The 20,832-nt window shown below is 41.7% G+C and overlaps 1 protein-coding gene and 1 pseudogene across 4 annotated transcripts in view; one reads left to right on the top strand and one right to left on the bottom strand.

The window, feature by feature from the left end:
• Positions 1–11,272, bottom strand: part of FBXW7 (F-box and WD repeat domain containing 7) — a 205,753-nt gene extending 194,481 nt beyond the window's left edge. For 3 of the 4 annotated variants that reach the window (XM_067736658.1, XM_067736659.1, XM_067736660.1), the window contains exon 1: positions 10,040–11,160. The gene's annotated coding sequence lies outside the window, so the exon portion shown is untranslated. Of the gene's footprint in view, positions 1–10,039 lie in introns of all 4 variants that reach the window. The other variant, XM_067736663.1, reaches the window with a different exon arrangement.
• Positions 11,046–15,174, top strand: LOC137223046 (serine/arginine repetitive matrix protein 3-like; annotated as a pseudogene).
• The last annotated feature ends 5,658 nt before the right edge of the window (positions 15,175–20,832 follow it).

Raw genomic sequence — 20,832 nt, 5'->3', positions numbered from 1 at the left:
GGTGAGAAGTTAAAAAAGAGCAGAAGGAAAGTATATAGTTAGATTAGTCAGGGAATACTTCTGAAAAGAGGTTTCTATTATCCCCTTTTGGAAATGAAATGGATGAGCAAAACATGATAAGCTGGGGAGGAGCAACACTTCTGTAAACAATGTGAAACAGAAGTATGAGGACTGAAAGGAAAGATTTGTGATAGCCAACTTAAACAGTAAGCCAAGGAAATGATGGAGTAATAAGTCTGTCTTAAAATTAAGATCGCCCAATAGCTGGAGACAATGACACTAGTTGTGTGCTTTTAGGGTGTTCCTGCCACAAACACTCTCAAGCACAGCAACAGGAATGAATGCAAAAGACCTAAAGGTGAAGACTGGTAGGGTTGGTTAATGGAGGCTTAGACATATGAGTCAAACACTAAATTTCATAAGAAGAGTGATGGGTCATCTACTTTGCTTTATGTATTTTGTCTCCTTCAGCCAAAATGTAAGTTTCAAGAGGGCAGGGATTATAATGTTCTGTTCACTTAGATCAATGCCTGGCACAGTAAGTGTTCAGTAAATATCTGCTGCTGAATAAAGGCACTATTCAAAATAGTGACATATTCAGAAACAAAGGTTACAAAGACCTTCAGCAACCACAAAAAAATAACAATAATATTGTAATATTTATTATTTTTGCAACAACTAACATTTATTGAGCACTAACTCTGAGCCAGACACTGTGATCCATTGTCTCAATCCCCTTAACTACCTTTTTAGAGAGGTAGGTACTATTATTATCATCCCAGTTTTACAGGTTCACACATAGAATAAACAACTTGACCAAGGTCACAAAGCAGCACAGCTGGAACCTGGGTCTATCAACTCCAAGGCTTGCCTCTCAACTACTATGTCACATACACAGAATTACAAGTATCCTTCTAAGGCAAAGCTAAGGAAATGTAGCCAATGAGGAAAGACAACAAACCAGAACCAAAAAGAAATTCCAATGTAGTCAAAAACCATATGTCCGCCCCCTCTCCTAGCAGGTACTGTGGATTTTTTCCCACCCTAGAATACACTGATTATCCCATACAGATTAAAACTTCAATGGTTTAAAGAATCCAGATGTTGAAAAACTAGGAGCTAGAGTCAATCATCTAATCAACATTTCAAAGGGTGGTAGATAACGAGTGGTAACACCCCGTGTCCACAACCCAAAGAAATAACAGGGTGTGACCTCTGACTAAGGCTGACCTCAAAATTTCCTGACCCATTCTCCCCGAATCTGCCACTTCCCTCCCTCCTTCGCTCTGCGTCTCTCCCCTCCTCTATACATCCCATCTCTCCTCTCCTACTAAAAGGCCTTTACAAAAACTTGAAAATTTTGTGTTTCCTACTCTCAATTTCTAATCTAGCTAAAACTTTTATATTTCTCTAAGGAAAAAAAGTCTACCTGTGTTAATACTCAGGTAGAAAAAAGGTTCCCTACTCGTTAGAGCAGCAGTCCAAAAGTTATGTTAGTCAATGAAGAGACAACCAATCATGCAAAAGAAAGCTGATGACCAGCATATTTATTTATATAACCTGGTATTATAGACATAATAAATAAACAGGAAGAAATTAAACTCACTAGAGATTATGCTCTTCTCCCATCTATCCAGTAACCTATTCATAATTATAATTCTTTCTGAAAATCTCTAAAATGGAAAGAAGCTAACTCCAGAATTATAACTCCAATCACTACCAACAGAGAGAAATATTTAAAATACTGACTTTGTTTAAAAACTAGAATATTCATTAAATTAACTACTTAACCAGAGATCCACTAATATATAAGTCAATCTGATTTCTGCATTTACACAAAAATCTAAAGCAAATCTGCCTTAAAAGAAAAGTTAAAGAATGAGAACAAGAGTTGGCAAGACAAACAGTGCTAAGGAACATAGCTCAATCTTTTCTTTCTGCCTTTGGATTTTTTTCATACACTTATCTTAAATATACAGTTCTATTAAACAAACAAACTATGAAGGCATAGACGAATTGTTCTCAACGTAGAAATACTTTCCAAATACAAAAAACTATCAAGAAGCATTTATTTCTTGAATTGGCCAATAGAACACTGATTATGCCAAGTTTGAAGGAAAAGTTATTTCTGAAAACTGATCCTGTATTTAATAAATATTAAGCATGAAAAGGGAATAGCCAACCCTCCCTCCCTCACTCTCATCATTTTAGGAAAAGGAGAAAACTAAAAATTTAGTTAAAACAAAATCCTTCAATAAAATCCTTCAAATAAAATTCCTTCAATCTTAATTTGAGATGTAACGATACAAATAAAACTTATTAAACTTCACGGGTTTTTTTTAAGTTTTTTATTCCCAGTGTTAAAGAGATGAATAGTTTAAAGACTGGATAATCCAATTACATCCTGATATTTCTAAATGGACAATTTAAACCACAGTCATTTTCAGAGATAATAAATTATTCAAAAAAGAGTCCTTTCTGATCTAAGCACTATTGAAGTCTTTAGGGATGAATTCAAATTCCAGTTATGTTCAAATCAGTCTTTCTTTTCTATAAACAATAAGCACAGCAGTTCTGCCATTTCTTTACTTTTTAAGATTTTTTTAAAATAAAAACATTAATGAATGATACACTGTTTCAGAGGCTTTTGGAAACACGGCAGAATTACTTCAGTATTATTTGTCAAACTCAATGGCTGAATTTAAGTGTTCGGCAATATAAAGCCTGACTTTAGCCTTCCGTCTATGCCACAGTTTAAAAGATCTTTAACTTAATAAGTTAACAGTGATGGGTCACCTTACTATATGCCAGGCACTGGAAGAGCTTTGCATATGTTTTACATTATCTCATTTAATCCTAACAACAACCCTGTGTAAGACATGTCCCCATCAACACGTGATAAAGTCGACAGTAAAAGGATAAGTAGCTTGTCCCGTGCCACAAAGCCAAGAAAGGTACTGCCTGACTAATGAGTCTTCTGCCTCCAGAGTATCAATGTATTTTATGAGGGAAATGAGAAATGAATTAGCAACTGTTGCTGGCTCCATGTATGCATATTTTCAACCATTAGATAGTTATAAATTACCCACCATTATTAGTGGGACAAGTCCTTCTCAGACCTAGAGGATGTCATGCAAAGGTCTATTACTACCCCTTACACTACCCTGAAAAGCATGCCATCCTAAAAGTCTCATTAAGTTATATACATTCTTCCAAAAACAAACAAGCAATCTGTCTTGACACTTCACATTTGGCCTAACATATATTGATGGGTTCAGTATCTTCTCCTATGGTGATCCTCTCAGAGGAAAGGCTAAGTGATATTAAAAATATTTTGTACCACTATCTTTTAATATTTCCTAAATTCCACAGCAGTCATGAAGGAGCATCTAGCATGATACATGTACACACAGACACACAAACAGCACACGCTACCTCCTGCCTAAAGCCACCCAGATTTCCAGTAGCTAACCTTCAGCTGGAAAAAAAGGGCTGAGGTGAAACAGCAGAGCAACAGAAACTGCACAATATCAGACTGATCTACTAGCTATCCCTTAGATGAGGGGAAAGAGCAAAAAATAAGATACCAAACAATAACGTCTCTTGCCCATTTTTTTTATTATTTTCCAACTACCTGTATTGCAGGATAATACAACACAAACATAATATTTTCTTAGTTTTAGAGAAATCAATTGTTACTCAAAATTTTTTAAGGGAACATTTTAGAAAAAACTGTATACATTGGTTTGTCACTCAATATCCAGATCAAGTACAGATGTTTCCTCAAATATTTCACAATCCTGAAGGTAGAACAGGAGGAAATTTTAAATATACATGTGTGTAAAAGTATAATTATTAGAAAATATATATCCTATAGTGTTCAGGAAATTTCACGTAGATTTAGGAAACAGACTCCAAACACAGTGTGAAAGGGATCATGAGACGGTATCAATGAGGTATCATAAAAAAGTAGCAAAAATCTAAAACTAAACTAAGGCATAAGACAGACTGGTTTGACACTCAGTGGGGAAAAGTCTCAAAGTAGAAATGTTTAACAGCAAGAGTTCATTATTTGAAAACAACTTTACTCATCTGTAATGACAATTCAGCTACATTAAAATAAATAAATAAATGAAACCTAATACACCACTCTTTTCCCTGGTCCACTGGAAATGTCACCAACACAGAATATTTCTATTTGGATAGAAGGCAGGAGATAGCAGATGGACACCTTGTGTCTTTTAAATTGCCACTCATCCTTAAGCTTGAAATAAAAGCAAGATTTTTTTAAAAAGCAAGGAAAGAATCCTCTCCTAATGAATAAAAAAGCAACTTTAGGGCTTCCCTGGTGGCGCAGGGGTTGAGAGTCCACCTGCCAATGCAGGGGACACGGGTTCGTGCCCCGGTCCAGGAAGATCCCACACGCCGCGGAGCGGCTGGGCCCGTGAGCCATGGCCGCCGAGCCTGCGCGTCTAGAGCCTGTGCTCCGCAACGGGAGAGGCCACAACAGTGAGAGGCCCGCGTACCGCCAAAAAAAAAAAAAGCAACTTTACAGTGACCTTCTTTCTAAAAGGTATACTAAAATTGTCAGGTCATGTAAAATTGTCAGACCTCTTTTTTAAAGGAAGAGGAATTGAAGTATCAATTATATATGTAGAAACATTATATAAAGTAAAAGCAGGTTTGAAACTAAAAAGTGGTCACTACTGCAAGAATAACCCCTTCCCCTGCCATAAACAGGGGACTCCTGAGATAAATAAGATTTATGAAACCAGGGTAAAAATATACCACCGTCCAATGCTGACATATGAAACAGATGTTTTGATATTAGCTGTGATGTAAAATTGCACAAAGTGAATTATCCTTTCTAAACAACACATCTGAGATTTATTTTTTGGGTGAATCTATTAACCCATGCTACATTTACCCTTAAGAACACAGCAAAACTTTTTAAAGTACAGAGTTAAATGATTTAAGTGATCTGGTAAGATATAATACTTGAAATTAACAAAACAAAAATTGTGGAGCTAATAATTCTACACAATGAACTTGGTCACTGCAAAAGATAAAAGCTTTAAGAAACAGAAGTACCAAACCTTAATGTTCTTATAGTTTGACAAATATTTTCATCTGATTCAAACAAACCATCAATACTTCTAATTTTACATCTAAAGTAAATGCTTTACAACTTATTTTCAGAACCTTTCAAAATTATACTCACAAGTTTCTTCAAAGATACTTCTGGCCATGATACACGGCCAGTATATCACTATATGGTATCTTATATGGTATGGTATCTTTGAATAAGAAATACAAGTAGTCCTACCTACTTTTTAGCTTCATCACCTTATAGATGGCATTGCCCCTGCTCCTCAGTCCATAGTTTTCATCACTGTGGAGGCAAAAGTACCTTGAACAGTAGACTCTGTGCTTTATGCAGAATCATTTTAAGACTGCCTCCAAGGAACACATCTCATTTAGAAAACAGAGACCAGCTAAAAGAGCCAGTCCCAGCTTTGTAGTGGAATGAAGCTCATACTGCATGTTGGTGGACTTGGCAGTCAGTGTTCTATACCAGGGGTCCATAAACAACGAGCCAAACCCAACCTACCTCCTGTTTTTATGTATAAGGTTTTATTAGAACACATTCACATTCATTCACTTACATACTGTCTGTGGCGTTCAAGAGCACTTCAAGAGCAGAACTGCATTGTTGCGACACAGACCATATGGTCCACAAAATCTAAACTATTTACTATTCAATAACTGGCCTTTCACCAAAAAAAAGTATGCCAACCCCTCCTCTACACAATGAGATGCCGAAGGCAACACAAGACTTCTCCAAAAACCATCTCCAAGTACACGAATTGGGCTGCTGCTAGCCTAGGTGTGGGCTTTGGGACCATCCGGTGATAAAACACACACACACACACCCTCAAGGCTCTTTAATCATCCCATATCAGTCCCAAAGTTGCCAAGGCAGAGCACACGAGGTGATCACTCCCTACTACCAGGGTCCCACCTTCCCCACTTGCCTTCACTAGTAAATCATGTTAACCCCAAAAGGCTGCCCTTTAAAGTTCATCGAAACATGATTTCGCCTGCATAAAAACTGTTGTGGAAAATAGTGGGTGAGGAGAGAAGGCACTCATATGGCATATATTCCAGATCCTAGAACCACCATAGATCTAGCTCCCTGTCTAAATAGCTGTGGCCCAGAAGGTCCTGCCACTTGAATTATCACTCTTAAGAAGAGGCCAAACAGGCTACTAAGAAGGTGAATTGGAACTAAGGAACACAAAAAAGTGTGGATATACATATTCCCTACCTCACAATTCTTAATCCTTGTTAGTGTCAACACTAAATGCAAGTTTCACCACAAAAATTTTAAATTTTAATTTTTAAAAAAATCAGTCTTCCAATGTCCATAAATGCTTCGAAGACGTCTGAATTTTTTTAAGTGCCAAATTGGTTTTTGTTTGTTTTTTAATAAAAAGATTTTTTTTAAGGCATTTTCAGCACTGCTGTGCCAACACAGGGATATCCCCTCCATTGTATGGGACACAAAGACACACACCAACTGCGAGCAGGGGAAGCAGCGTTCTTTGCCAGCTATTTTTAGCCCCACTTCGTCATGTTAGAGACCAAACTTAGGATAATAATGAAAGGCAAACTTTAAAAACATGAATTTGATGAAACAGATCTGTCCTTTTATGTATAAGTTCCTTAACACTGAAATCTTATTCTTCTGAACAATCTCAAGGGACCTATATACCTTACAAAAAGCTTGTTAGTATTTCAAAAATAATCATCTGCCCTAAGACTGAACTGGTGCCCATGTTTAAAGGTTGTTCCTCCTTTTTCAATTTCAACCCTTATTCACTTTTAAAACAGGAGAGTCTCATCCATTCTCCTCTTCCTGTATCTTTGCTAACTTTAACACATTCCCCTCCCCCCAAATACCCATTTTTCAGCTCTCTACTCTCCATCAGCACTATAGAGAAACCTTAGTACTTTTATAATGACTCCCAATTCTACATTTTCAGCATATCACTCATTATTTTACTGTCTTAAGATTGCATTGGTATCCAACTTTAACCCTAAAATTTAATGTCCAAAGTCCACTGCCTCATTTCTGAATTACTTTTTATAAGAAACCACTAGCACCATACCAACATACTGGAAGCACCTTCTTTTTCACCCCTCCATCTGTACAGCTCTTCAATGACTGTAGTGTAAAAATGTTAGTTCTCTAGAAAAACAAAACCCTAATCCAGGTATAATGCCTCTTGGCTTAAAATACGATTTCTTCTCAGTGGTCTAAAACTACCCTCTCAGAAACATTGTTCTCAGTTCATTCTTTGGGCTGTAAACATGTATCCACACAAACACAAATTGGCCCTAAGCCTACTCAACAATCTCCCTCTGTATTCCCATAAGCTAACTTCCTAATTACATTTGTCCCTCACCCCCTCCAATTCCAAAAGTCTTAAACACTTTATCTCCACCTGTTCTTTTCTTCCTAAAAAACACTTTCTCCTGGCTCAGACACTCCAATAAGTTCTGTATAGTCCAACATCAACATTTCTCTAGTGAAAAATGTACAAATACATGTACATCTATAAGGTATCAAACAGTTGCTGACATACAGTCATCGTAGATAAAAACTGGTCCATTCCTCCTTTTATATAATTTTGTGCAATCTGCGTTTCACTGCCTCTGCCACCCATAAGCAAAAGCATCTCAAAGGCAGGGACCCACAAATGCTCTGTTGTTTCTTTGCTACCCAAATATACATTAAACATTACCATGATTTTTAACCAATCTATAGTCAAAACAATACAAGTCAAAGTTGTAAGCAACTTTGATGGAGTATAATCTACGTTCAAACTAGTTTGTTGGTCTGTCCTCTTTTCCTCCCCCAAAAAACAGCCTATGCAAGACTAGATTTCTCTTCCTCCTATGTTTGTGAAGTATGGGATACATGACTTCCTCAAGGTCACAAAATAACAGATCTAGAGACATTTGTTTTTTTTGTTTTGTTTTGTTTTTGCGGTACGCGGGCCTCTCACTGTCGTGGCCTCTCCCGTTGCGGAGCACAGGCTCACGGACGCGCAGGCTCAGCGGCCATGGCTCACGGGCCCAGCCGCTCGGCAGCATGTGGGATCTTCCCAGACCGAGGCACGAACCCATGTCCCCCTGCATTGGCAGGCGGACTCTCAACCACTGCGCCACCAGGGCAGCCCGCGAAATTTGTTTTTGATTCCACGTCTAACACTACATCCACTACTCAATATATACATATATTTTTTTGCGGTACGTGGGCCTCTCACTGCTGTGGACTGTCCCACTGCGGAGCACACGCAGGCTCAGCGGCCATGGCTCACGGGCCCAGCCTCTCCGCAGCAGGTGAGATCTTCCCGGACCGGGGCACGAACACGTGTCCCCTGCATCGGCAGGCGGACTCTCAACCACTGCGCCACCAGGGAAGCCCCACTACTCAATATTTTGATGCCAGTACTTATTTAAAGTAGAATTAAAGGTTCCTAACAAAAGCATAACAAGGAAAAGGCATATAAAGAAAAACAAAACAGCTGGTGAAGTTCCAGAGGAGGGCAAAGTGATCAAAAGGATGGAAGAAATTATTTTAAGACAAAAAGTCAGGAAAGATGATAGTAAAGAGGAACAATCAAAATCTACAAACCAGGAAAAGATGAACTCCAGCTTGTTCTAGCAATTCTCAAAATACGAACTTGGGATGTGTCTTGAAACTTTATAAAGAAACAGGTTTGGGATAAATAAATGAACTGTTACATAATTCAGGGGCTAGTAAACTTGCAGAATTCATCTCTTCAAAAGAGAAAAAGTACAGGATGAAAAGTGTTTGAGAAAGTTTTAAATAAGTTTAATCAAGATCCTGAATGGAAAAGTTAGCATGGATAATCCCAGGCTTACATTCACTCCCACAAAGTTTCTCTCAGCAGTGGCTTCAGAGAGTGTAAGCTCACACAATTGTCTGGAGGGGCCATAATTCTTAGTACTGCCTATGTTCTGTTATATAAAATTCCACCCTATGCTTAACCCTAAGGTCTGTATAAACATATGAAATGTCAATTACTTTCCTGCACCTTAATTTGGCACTCTGAGGAGATACCTAAATTACAAATCAAAGATTTTACAGACTTCACCTTTAAAATAAAGGAAGAGGAAAAACATCATTCTTCAAAGAATTAAACATCAGAAGTTTCTCCTCATTTGATACAGAAGCATGAGATAACTCAAATAAGCAAAGCTTCAAGTCATTCCAACAAACAAAAAACTGCTAGCAATTAGGACATATGCTACTGAAAAAAAAAAAAAAGCATCTGGGTAAGGAAAAAATTTAACACCTTTTATAAACTGGTTAAAGTACTAAATGCTCTCCCCCAAATCAGTTGTGATCAAAAGACCTCAGAATTTCCTGAGTAACTGAAATGTTACAGTGTCTTCCTGATACGCAGGAACTGCACCCAGGAAATGAGAAGGTAAAAAAAATTCCTGTACCACTAGGTACTGAAATGAAATCTCTCAAGGAAGACTGGCAAAAAAGAAAGCAATTTTACTTTCAGGGGTTCAAAGAGTCAGGGGTTCCCACTTGGGAACCAAATAAGAGTTGCCCAGAGACAAAAACTACCGCGCTGTTTCCCACCGGGTGTACCAGGAAAATGTGTATTACAGAGATGTCCCTTGTGCGCACACAGGCTCTGGCTTCCTCAATTTCCTTTTGCCAATTAACTGGCCAGAAAGATACCAAGTGTCCACCCTGGAGAAAGACAGAACTCCTCGAAGAGAAACCTGTGGGCTTGCGTATCACACGTACAGAGCGCTAAAAGGTTACAAAACACTGGACTGCCGGATGCCTCTCCCCGCAGTGAGGACTAAGGTACCCCTCTCGTCTATACACTCCCAACACTCCTGGAAAACACCGGCAAAACTCCGGAGGACGCCCCAGCATCCTCCCCCTTTCTATCCCTCCATTCCCTTTCCCAGGGCCACTCACACTTTAGAGAAGAGCCGGGCGCTGAGAGCGTGGGGTGCTTCCCTTCCTTCTTGGGACTCAGGCGGCAGCTGCGGCAGGCTCCGGAGCGTTAGTGAGGAAGAAGCGGGGCTGGGATCGCTAAGCCGGCGGCCACCCGGGACTCTTCCGCGCCGCCGGAGCAGACGAGGCGGCGGCCCCGCTTACCTCCTCTTTTCCTCTTCCTGGGTCTCTTCAGGCTGGGTCTTCTGCCCGTCCCGGGCCACTTCTCCCCAGACAGTCACGTTTGGGGGGCTCCGGATTTTGTTTTTGAAAAGTTTCTTCTGGGCGGAGGCTGCGGCCGGCCCCCCGGGTCCCCCCCGGCCCCGCCGCCCTCGGGGCTGGGGCAGGGGAGGGGGCTCTAAGAACTCCTCCCGGAGTTCTGCCGAGGAGCCGGGGGGCCGGCGACTGGCCGAGAAAGAAGACCCCCGAGGGGGCGGAGGGGAGGGGGCAGGGAAGGAAAGGACGGCGGCGCCGGTCCTGCTGTCCCCGCCGCCCCGGCCTCCGCTTCACATCGGGGTCCCCGCCCCCCCGGTCGGGGGGTGGTTGCCGGGCTTGGGGTCCCGGCTCATACACTCCAGGGCAAGATGCTACGGCCCCGGGCGGGTGGCCGAGGCGGCGGCGAGGTGGGGGACCCGGCCGGCTCCGCTCGGCGCCGCCCCCGCTCCCGGCTCCAGCATGTGTCGCTGCGGCTGGGACCCCCTCCCTCCACCTTGGGGGTCCCTCGCCCCGCGCCCCGGAACGGACAGAAGCTCCGGCCCCTCCTCAGCGTCCTCTCACCGCGGAGCAGCCGACTAGTCCCGACCCGAGGTAGCCGCCTCCCTGCCCCCCAGCCGCCGGCTCCGGCTCGGGCTCGGGCTCCGGCGTGTGCAGCCGCCGCTGCCGGCCGGGAAGGCGAGGGGGGGAGAAGAGGGGTGGCCGCGGCTCCCTCTGGCCCAGGTTAAGGCGGAGGTCTCGGCGGCGGCCAGTGCAAGGGCGCTGGGTCTCTCGGATGCTCCCTCGCTCTCACGCTCTCGGCGGCGGCGGCGGTAGCGCCCCGAGCTCAGCTCGCTGTCTCCCTCGCTCAGTGCGGGGCTCTCGCCTCACTCCAGAGAGAGGGGCGGGAGGAAAACGGCGCGGACCGATGACGCAAGTCACCTAGCAACCGCTCTCTTCCCCCCTCCCTTTTCTCTCCGCTCGGAGGCTTCCTCCGCGGGCCTTTTTTCCCCTTTCCAACCACCCCGCCCTGGGCGCCTCTGGCGCGCACGATGACGCTCCAAGGGAAGAGGAAGTCGGGCTCGGCGAGCGGGTGGGTGCGCCTCGGGCCGCGGGACTCGCCGCCGCTGCCGCCGCCTCTACGGCCGCGTCAGAACTGAGGAGAGGAAGGGGAGGAGCCGCGTGGAGCCTAAGCTGCCGCCTAAGCTTACCCCTGACCCGAGGGCAGTGGAGAGAGCTTGCTCCGTAGCGGTTTCCTTCAGAGCAGGTGGTGACTGCTCCTTGGGGAGCAAGGAGGAGGCCCAGGCCGCGCGGCCATGCTCGGGCGCGCATCACCCGAAGGTGAGGCATTTGGCCCCAACGGGCCTTCGAAAAGCCCAGCTGAGCGAGAAGTTATCTTACAGCTTGATCCGCTGCACCTGCTCGAGGGAGCGAGCGCCCCACCCTTCCCGCCGTGTGGGGCGAGACCCAGCGCCCGGTAACGCGTTTTCGGGCCGAGCAAATGTTTGATGAATGAATGAATGAATGCCTCCCTCCCTCCCTCGCGGAGCTCAGAGGAGTTTTACGGAAGTGCAAGCGCTTTGTAAACTGCGTAGCATTGTAAAGATGAGAGTTGTAACACATCCCTCTCCCCCCCCGTCCCCCTCCCCGCAAGGAAATAGGGGTGCGGCTTGAGTGAGGAGTCACACAACTTGAGTCTTTAGTGAAAAAGGAGGCGAATTGCTGGGACGAGGGAAGGGAGCCATCCTCCCGGAGAGTGTGGAAGGATTTTTGACTTTTTCAGGAGGAGAATTTAGCAGTGCCTCCCTTTCAGGAATCATTCTTGCTTGTGGTTTGGAGCTTTGGAGAGCTGGTATTGGTTGTTAATCAGTGTCCATTACCGTCATCAAGAAATTTTGGCCTGTGTTTCAGGTCTGACTCAAAGGCTGTTTCCTTTGTAAAATATCATTACCATTTAGGCAGGTCTTCCTACGGGTGTTATCCTGGAAAGTAAATCAAAGTAAAAAACTCATGAGGTTGAAAGGGTGGTTCTCTAGGACAAGAAATTTTAAGATAAAAGGATTTCAGAATCCTCAGAAATCTGTCTTGAACCTGTCCTGGTGAATAGTGTGAGAACGAGATAAAAGCAGCAGTGATGAAAGGAAGCAGATTCCACAGTTGGGTCTCCGGACTCTGGCGCTCCTTGCCTCGTCTGGAAGCAGCAGTAGTGGCTGTTACAGGTCTTTCCACCTCAGGGGGTGAGGCGCAAGTGTTTATAGGCAGATCTGGGGAGCTTAGAGTTCCTGACACTCCTGCCACCACCATATGCAAATAGGCCAAGGAAACTTGTAACTGGGTAAAATCCAAGGGCTCATTTTTATTAAAATGCTGCAGTAAAAGTGATGGGAGGAGGGAGATGGATATTGCCAAAGCAAGAAGGGACTCACAAAGTAGCGTCTGCACAGCTGACCTTCATCCAAAGTTCTAAGAACCAGGTTAACTCTCCTACTTTTCAGCTACCCTGGATTTGACTCTCTTCTAGTGACCAGTCCTTGCCAGGTCCTTCCAAATAAGACTCACAGGAAATCAAACCAGCAAGTGATGGCCCCACATGGCTACAAAGTAAATCTTTTTGGATTTTGCTCCTCTTCCTAATTTTTTGATGAAAATGGCAAGAATAAAATATACAGAATGAGGGGATTTTGTAAAGCCAAGCACCTCTGAGAGCTTTGGATGAAAAGAATGCAAACATCAGAGCTCTGCAACCCAGCAGAGGACGCCTCCAGAAAAGTGTGTAACCACATGGAGCTTTTCAGCAGCCTGATCTGTTTTCGTTGTCAGTGGCTCCACCAGAGAACTTTGGTGCTGAGAGGCAGAATGGCACTCAGCCACCTACTGATGAAGTTACAGCTGCACTAGCTTACTAGGCAAGATCCACCCACTTCACGCAGTATGGTAACTGGAGGAAACAGCTGGAACTGGTGACGGCAGAGAAGGAAGTTCAAACATTTCCAACTTGGTCTGCATCTCTTTAGTTCTTTTACTTCTTATTAATCCAGAGGAGAAAACAGCTGGTTCATTCGCAATTCCAAAAAAAATCCGAAGTTTTAGGTAACAGCGTTCTTTGCCTGGTACATCAGTTTGTGTGATAAAGATCTGCATATTATGTTAAAATATAACAATGGGATATTTGTATAAGGCTCTTCTCTGCTACACTTGAAAGTGAGCTCGTCTGAGAAACTATTTTATCAGTTTTATTATCCCACATCAGTAGCTTTTGCTGTCAAAGATTTCATAAGCTAAATTTTCTAGCAAAATTTCTTTCTAGAAATTCCATCTACAATATTCAGTTACTTTTAGCGGTTTTATTGTGACATATGCATTAAAATGCATAAATCAGTTATTCAGTTGTAATGAGTAATTGTAAAAGAAACCTCCATGTAACCAACCAGGTCAAGAACTGGAACACTGCCAGCACCCCAGAAGTCCCCCAGTGACCTTCCTGAACACAACTCTTTCCCTCCCTTTTAGAGGTAACCATTATTCTAACTTTTGTGATAACCATTTCCTTGCTTTTCCCTATTGTTTTATCACAAGTATGCATGCATCCCTAAACAGTATATTGTTTGGTTTTGCCCTTTCTTGGAACAAAATAATATGTAACCTGTTGTGCTTACGGCTTCGCTCAACATCGTTTTTAATCCATATGTTGTTCCTATAACTGTAATTTATTCATTTTAATTGTTGCATATTACAGTGTTCTATTGTAGCAATATGCCGTCATTTATTAGGCATTCTATTGTTGATGGATATCTAGGTTGTTCCAGTTTGGAACTGTTACAAATGCTGCTGTAAATATTCCTCATGTATGTATTCCATCACGTCTATGTGAGTTTCTGTATGGTGTATACCTGGGAGGGGTTATGTGTATTATAAATGTGAACGAATCATGCCGCACTGTTTTCTAAAGTGTTACACTCACGCCCACTGTGTATGAGCCTCATGGCTCCACACCCTCAACCACATTTGGTATAGTCAGTCCTTTTCAGCTTTGCCAGCTTGGTGGGGGTGTATACTTATCATTGTGGTTTTAACTTGCACTTCCCTGATTGCTGATGCTATTGAGGACGTTTTCATAGATCAACTAGCCATTTGTATTTCTTATTTTGTGAAATGTGTTATCGTTTTCATGCCTAATCACCGAGATACCCGATTTTCCAATATCCTTTTATAGTCCACTTTTGAATAATATAGTTCAGGTAAGGTAATACTACCAAATGAGTTACATTTGGGACAAGTTCTTTCCAAAATAAGGATAATTATAGTTTACCTAATTATCTCTTATGAATTTGATGATAAACTTCTTAAAAGTAGGACTATAAGGCTATATATATAGAGATATATAGAGAGATATATATATATATATATTTTTTTTTTTTTTTTTTTTTTTTTGCGGTACGCAGGCCTCTCACTGTTGTGGCCTCTCCCGTTGCGGAGCACAGGCTCCAGACGCGCAGGCTCAGCGGCCATGGCTCACGGGCCCAGCCGCTCCGCGGCCTGTGGGATCTTCCCGGACCGGGGCACGAACCCGTGTCCCCTGCATCGGCAGGCAGACTCTCAACCACTGCGCCACCAGGGAAGCCCTATAAGGCTATATTTTTTACATTCCAAAATAATGCCATGCTTTCGGCTACTAAATTGTTGCTGGAATCCATCATGGTGGTTTCCGGTTTTGTTGTGACTTAGTTTCCCTCAAGTATGTAAAGCCAGATGTTTATTCTCTTGAATCTGTGTGACTAAAGTCTATTCTTTGTTGCTTTGTATTTTATAGGCAACTGTGTAACAAATTGTTTCACCAACACAAATTTTTTTTCGTTTCCAATGTTCATTCATTTTATAAAAATCACAATGGCTTTTTCTTTCCTCCTAAAGTTCCTGCTAAAATACATACTTTGTTTGTTTTTTCATTTTACTCATTAATATCAAATACATACTATCCATGTCACTCCCTGGCAAATTTTCCCAGCATATTCTACTTGACTGTTTTATCATTTTCTTTTCTGTCAGTTCTTTGTTTAGAGTCAGTGATATTATAAGGCTGGAGGAAGACCCAGAGAAATTAAATGACTTGCCCAGGGTCAGAAGAGCAAGTAAAAAGGAAGCCTGGACTCGGCCCCAAGTCTTCAAAATAGAGTATGCTCGCTATTATATCACAGTGGCCCTCAGGCTCGCTATTATATCACAGTGGTCCTCAGGCTCCTGGAGCAGTAAGGTAAATTAATTCTCCTGGTCTATAGAGTATTTTTCACTTCCACATGGCAAACCTCTTATTCTACCGTTGGATAAGGTTACTTTATTTTAAGCCTAACAGCTTTAGGATCAGATTAAGATTGGTCTAAATAAAAATAAAAGAATAGGGGCTTCCCTGGTGGCGCAGTGGTTGAGAGTCCGCCTGCCGATGCAGGGGACACGGGTTCGTGCCCTGGTCTGGGAGGATCCCCCATGCTGCGGAGCGGCTGGGCCCGTGAGCCATGACCGCTGAGCATGCGCGTCCGGAGCCTGTGCTCCGCAACGGGAGAGGCCACAACAGTGAGAGGCCCGCGTACCGAAAAAAAATTAAAAATAAAATAAAAGAATAAAATTTTTAGAGATTAATATAAATAATAGTGATAAAAAGGGGTTACATGGAAATCTGCTTTTTAAAAAGCAGATTTCTCCACTCTTGCCTTCATCCCTTGTAGCCAGTCTGTCACTAGGCCCCATCGCCTCTCCAGAGAATTACCATACTTCCTCAACATCTGAAAAAACAAAAAAAAGTGGTTGGTAGTGTCAAAATGATGCAGCAAACGCCCTCGGATTTGGTGATCAGCTCCCTAATAATATCATAATGCTGTTAAAAATGTTGGAATATATCAGAACTTGAAAGACATTTTTAAATACAAGAACAAATCAATCTAGAAAACTTATCAACTGTTTGATAAGATTGTCCCTGTGTGGCCTTTATCATCATCTAGGTTTGCATAAAGGTTGATTCTAAAAATGAATGATAGATGACTACTAGTTTTAATGGAAAATAAATTTAAATGATTTTGAAATAATTTTGTTATGTTTGATAATTTACCTTTAAAGTTTCAGAAGAATCCTTCATTTGATTTTGTCATTAATAGTCACTATTTTTATCCAGTAAAATCTGACTGTTATTTTTAAAATAAAGTATCGAGTGAAAGCAGCCTTAAAGAAAATAACTTCATAAAAATATTAAGGTAGGCTTACACATAACTTAGCTCTGAAAAGCACAGGTTTCTAAATGTTTTGGCTTGAAATTCAAAACTGAGTTATTGAATTAACGGTAGGGAGTTGCCAAAGGTACCAGATGCATAAATATTATTTGTATATTTTTTGTCTTCCAAAAAGCAGTGGTACGTAGAAAACACAAAAGGGTTGGAATATCTATTCTAAGCATAGAACTTTCACATTTACTTCACCATTCAATGAACAAATTTACTTACCACCTACTATTTCCTAGCACTTGACTAAGTGCTGGACGTATAATGGTGAAAACAATGGTGTCCTGGCTTCATGGAGTTCACGGTCCGGTGCCAATATGTCCTAGGCTTTATACTTGACCCCAGCCAGTTCCATCTAAAACTATTTGAGCTATATTATCATCTGATGATATATTTTATGAATAATTGGGTGACTGCTTTGTTCTCTTGATAAGCAAATAAATGATCACAGGCTAGAAACCTTCAGTCGTATTGTCATTTTTCAGATTTTCATTATGACAATTTTTAAACATACAGAAACATTGAAAGAACAATATGATTTCTGTTCATACACCTTCCACCTAGATTTAGTCATTGTTAACATTTTGCTATATTTGCTTTATGTATGTTCTCTGAAACACTTGAAACTAAATTGCAGGCATCATGATGCTTCATCCTTTTTCTTAGGTGATGCTTCAGCAGGTATCACCTAAGGAAAAGGATATACCTAACCCCAACCTTTAGTCAGATCTAAGAAAATTAACAAAAATCTATATCTAAATTTAGTTCACATTTAAATTTTCCTGATTGTCCCCAACAATATTTTTTTCTAGCTTTAATGGGATATAATTGACCAATAACATTGTATAAGTTTAAGGTGTACAACGTGATGATTTGATATGCCCACGTATTGTGAAATGGATTACCACAATAAGGTTAGTTAACAAATCCATTACCTCACATAGTTACCTTTGTGTGTTTGTTGTGGGGTGGGGGGTGGAGGACATTTAAGATCTACTCTCTTAGCAAATTTCTAGCATAAAATACCAACATTATTTTTGATAGCTTGTGTCCTCCCCCCCAACCTGATCCAATCAAGGTTCACACATTGCATTCTTCAATCATATTTAAATGTAAATATTTTTAGGGAAACTAAAAACTGGGCTCTCCAATACTATTTGGAAGTAATTGCTTTACATTATATCATTTCCTTTTTAAAATGTTATATTTTTAAGTCTACTAAGAACGTTATATATTTTCAGTAAAGGGTGATCTCCTTTCCTTCAGTGGCTTTTTCACTCACCTTTGACTCCGTGTGGCTTCAGTGGTTGGGGGAGGTGCTAAGCATTCCTCTGTTTTCCGAAAGCAACCTGTACGTTTCTCAGACGCTGCTTCCTTCTTCCTTTGCCCAACCATGTCTTCCCTGGAAGGCTCTGATATTCCAGCCAAAACCCTTATTCCCTCTTTCTCCTCTCCTTGAATTTGTCCTAAATGTCTAGGAGCCCTTTCAAGAGCATCTAACTCACAGTTCCTTATGTTCTCATTCTCTACCTGTCTTTCAGGCTACCACAACCTCTGCTTAACTCGACCAGCATCTGCATCTGATTTTCGTTACCAAAACCCTTTCACTAGGAGTCCTGTGCACCAGAACCCACCACCACTGCAGCCTGCCACCACAGTATGTACTTAGCTGATTCCAAAGGAAGGAAAAGACACACTTGACAAGAACCTAGAATGTGCAGTTATTTAATCTTCACAAAACCTTGCAAAGTAGGTGCAAGATGCCCATGTTCCTTTTTCCTCTTCCCTGGCCACAAAGGAAGACTGTGTTTCCCAGCCTCCCTTGCAGTTAGGCTGGAGTCCAGTGATTAGTCTGTCCAGCAGAATGTGGGCAGGAGTAATGTGTGTCATGCCCAGGCTTGATCCCTAAAGTTTCCCATGAGATAATCAGCTCCTCTGTCTACAGGCTTAGAAGCAAAGGATGTGCAGATATTGGATCACATGCTAGAAGGAGTCCAGATTCCTTAGTTGCTGCTTGGAGAAGTGCTATCTGACTTAAATCAAACAGTGAACAGAGCAAAACATATAAAGTTATGTTAAGTTGCTGAGTTTAATAACAAGTCTGCATTTAAAACATAAAGAATGTTAGTATTCTAATCTAGTGAGGTTAAGTGATATAAATAAGCTTTTGTGACCTGACGAGAAAATGCAACCCCCTTTTGTTATATTTTTATAGAAATATGAGTTCTGAGTTCCAATTCAAGCTATAAAAGGACATTTAGGGAAAAGAAAACAACAATCCTAGGTACTGACTCTTCTGTGAAAGAATCACAGGGTGTAACATCAGCACCCTCCAGATATTTGTTGAAGGCTTCCTTGTCAACCAATAGGCTTCCAATTCAAGGATAATATATCCTTAGGTTCTCCAGCCTGTCGTTGCAGGATTGACATTTCTTTCAATAACCAAACAAAATGTTATGACCTACCATCTTATATGTTATGAAAAGTTCAGAGCCAGCTCTCTCCACTATGGCTGATGTCCTCAAATTATTTCAGTGCCTTGCCCCTCACTGGACACGAGTGTTTCATTTCATCAACATAAGACTGTTCTGTGTAGCAGACTTTTAGGTTGAGAGGTAACAAATGGTTATTATAGTATAAGAACCAACTTACAGCACAGGAAACAATTTCAAAATTGATGTCAGATATAACTTTTCCTAAAACTGTTGGTCAGTTGCAACCTTAGGGAATTTCTCACTGATTATGTCTTTCCTTAGGTCTCTTCCAGTCACCCTGGATTTGCTACTCTAACCCCACATCCCCCTCACATCTCTCCAGAACAGTCTCTTTAAATACAAGATTCCTTTTACTTTATTACAAGCAATTCAACTGTCTTGGGTCTCCACCTTTGATTAAAAAAGCCCATCAAACTCGTTAATAATTTATACAGATGCAAATAACAGAAAACCCAACTGGCATAAACATGTAGAGAGTTTGCTGTTTCTCTTAATAAAAAATCCACTGGTAGGGAGTTCAAGATTGACACAGCAGCTCAGTAATGCCATCAAGTACCCAGGCTGTTTTTCTTTCCTTGCCGTCCTCATTGCCATCAATGTCATGTTGACTTTTATCATCAAGCCTGTTGTTTAATGAGTCACAAACAGGCTGCTGTTCCTCAGGAGCTACAGCCAAATTGCAGACTGGAAGGAGGGAGAACGGGTGTTGCCTGTATGAGGGAAAGCCGATTCTTCTCCCAACATTTCCAGCACACTTCCGTTTAGGTCTAATTGATAGAGTGGTACCTTGGGGCACACCTAGATCTAAAGAAGGCTGAGTAGTATTTTAGCTGGGCATTGTTGCCCAACAAGAGGTTGGATTTCTATAACTAAGGAAAGCGAGAAGAATAGACAAGGAGTAGGAAATTAGGAGTGTCTGACACACTTTGTCTTAGTCTGTTCTGACTGCTATAAAAAATTACCATAGACTAGGTGGCTTATAAGCAACAGAAATTTATTCCCCGCAATTCTGGAGGCTGGAAGTCTGAGAGCAGGGTGCCAGCATGCTGGGGAGAGGGCCTTCTTCCAGGTTGCAGACTGCTGACTTCTTGCATCCTCACATGATGGAGAGCAGAGGGCAGCAACCTCTCTCCTAACACTTAAAAGGGCACTGATCCCATTCATGAGGCTCCTCCTTCATGAACTCATCTAATCCTACTCACCTCCCAAAGGCCTCACCTCTTGGTACCATCACAATGAGGGAAGGAGAGGAGGGTGGCAGGGCAGAATAGGATTTCAACATACGAACATTCAGTCCATAGCTCCCTTAAAGATGTTTTTCATAAAAAGACCATCTACCCCAGAGATGAAATGCCAAGGTCTAAACCCCAGAAACAGCTACCATGGTTTTTGTTTTAAATGGCAATTTCCCGAATGCTTGGCATACAAACATCAGTAATATGTAGAATTTTCTTTTTGACTTCTTGTAGTTTAAAAATTCCAGCAACATACTTTCAGGAGCATTTTTAATAAATGAATTTGTGACTTCCATGTGGCTCATTTTTAATCTCTTACATCATCATTGCAAAACACTGCTTATTAGTGGCATTTTAAGCTCTTGTTTTAGACCCATGTGTAAGAATGATTAAGTATTCATTTCCCTTTTAAAACCAAACATAAGCATTACTTTTATTTAGTTTAAAACAATCTGAAACTTACAAAAAATTACAAGTACAGTAGGAAGAACTTTTTTATCTTGAACTGCCATTTGGGAGTAAGTTGCCAACCTGATGCCCCACCATCCCCAAATACTTAAGGGAGTGCAATCAGTTATTCTCCCACA

Source organism: Pseudorca crassidens, chromosome 4 (assembly GCF_039906515.1).
Source record: "Pseudorca crassidens isolate mPseCra1 chromosome 4, mPseCra1.hap1, whole genome shotgun sequence".
Lineage (NCBI taxonomy): Eukaryota > Metazoa > Chordata > Mammalia > Artiodactyla > Delphinidae > Pseudorca > Pseudorca crassidens.
Note: the sequence above shows the minus strand (reverse complement) of the source record. Positions and strands in the feature narration are given on the sequence as shown.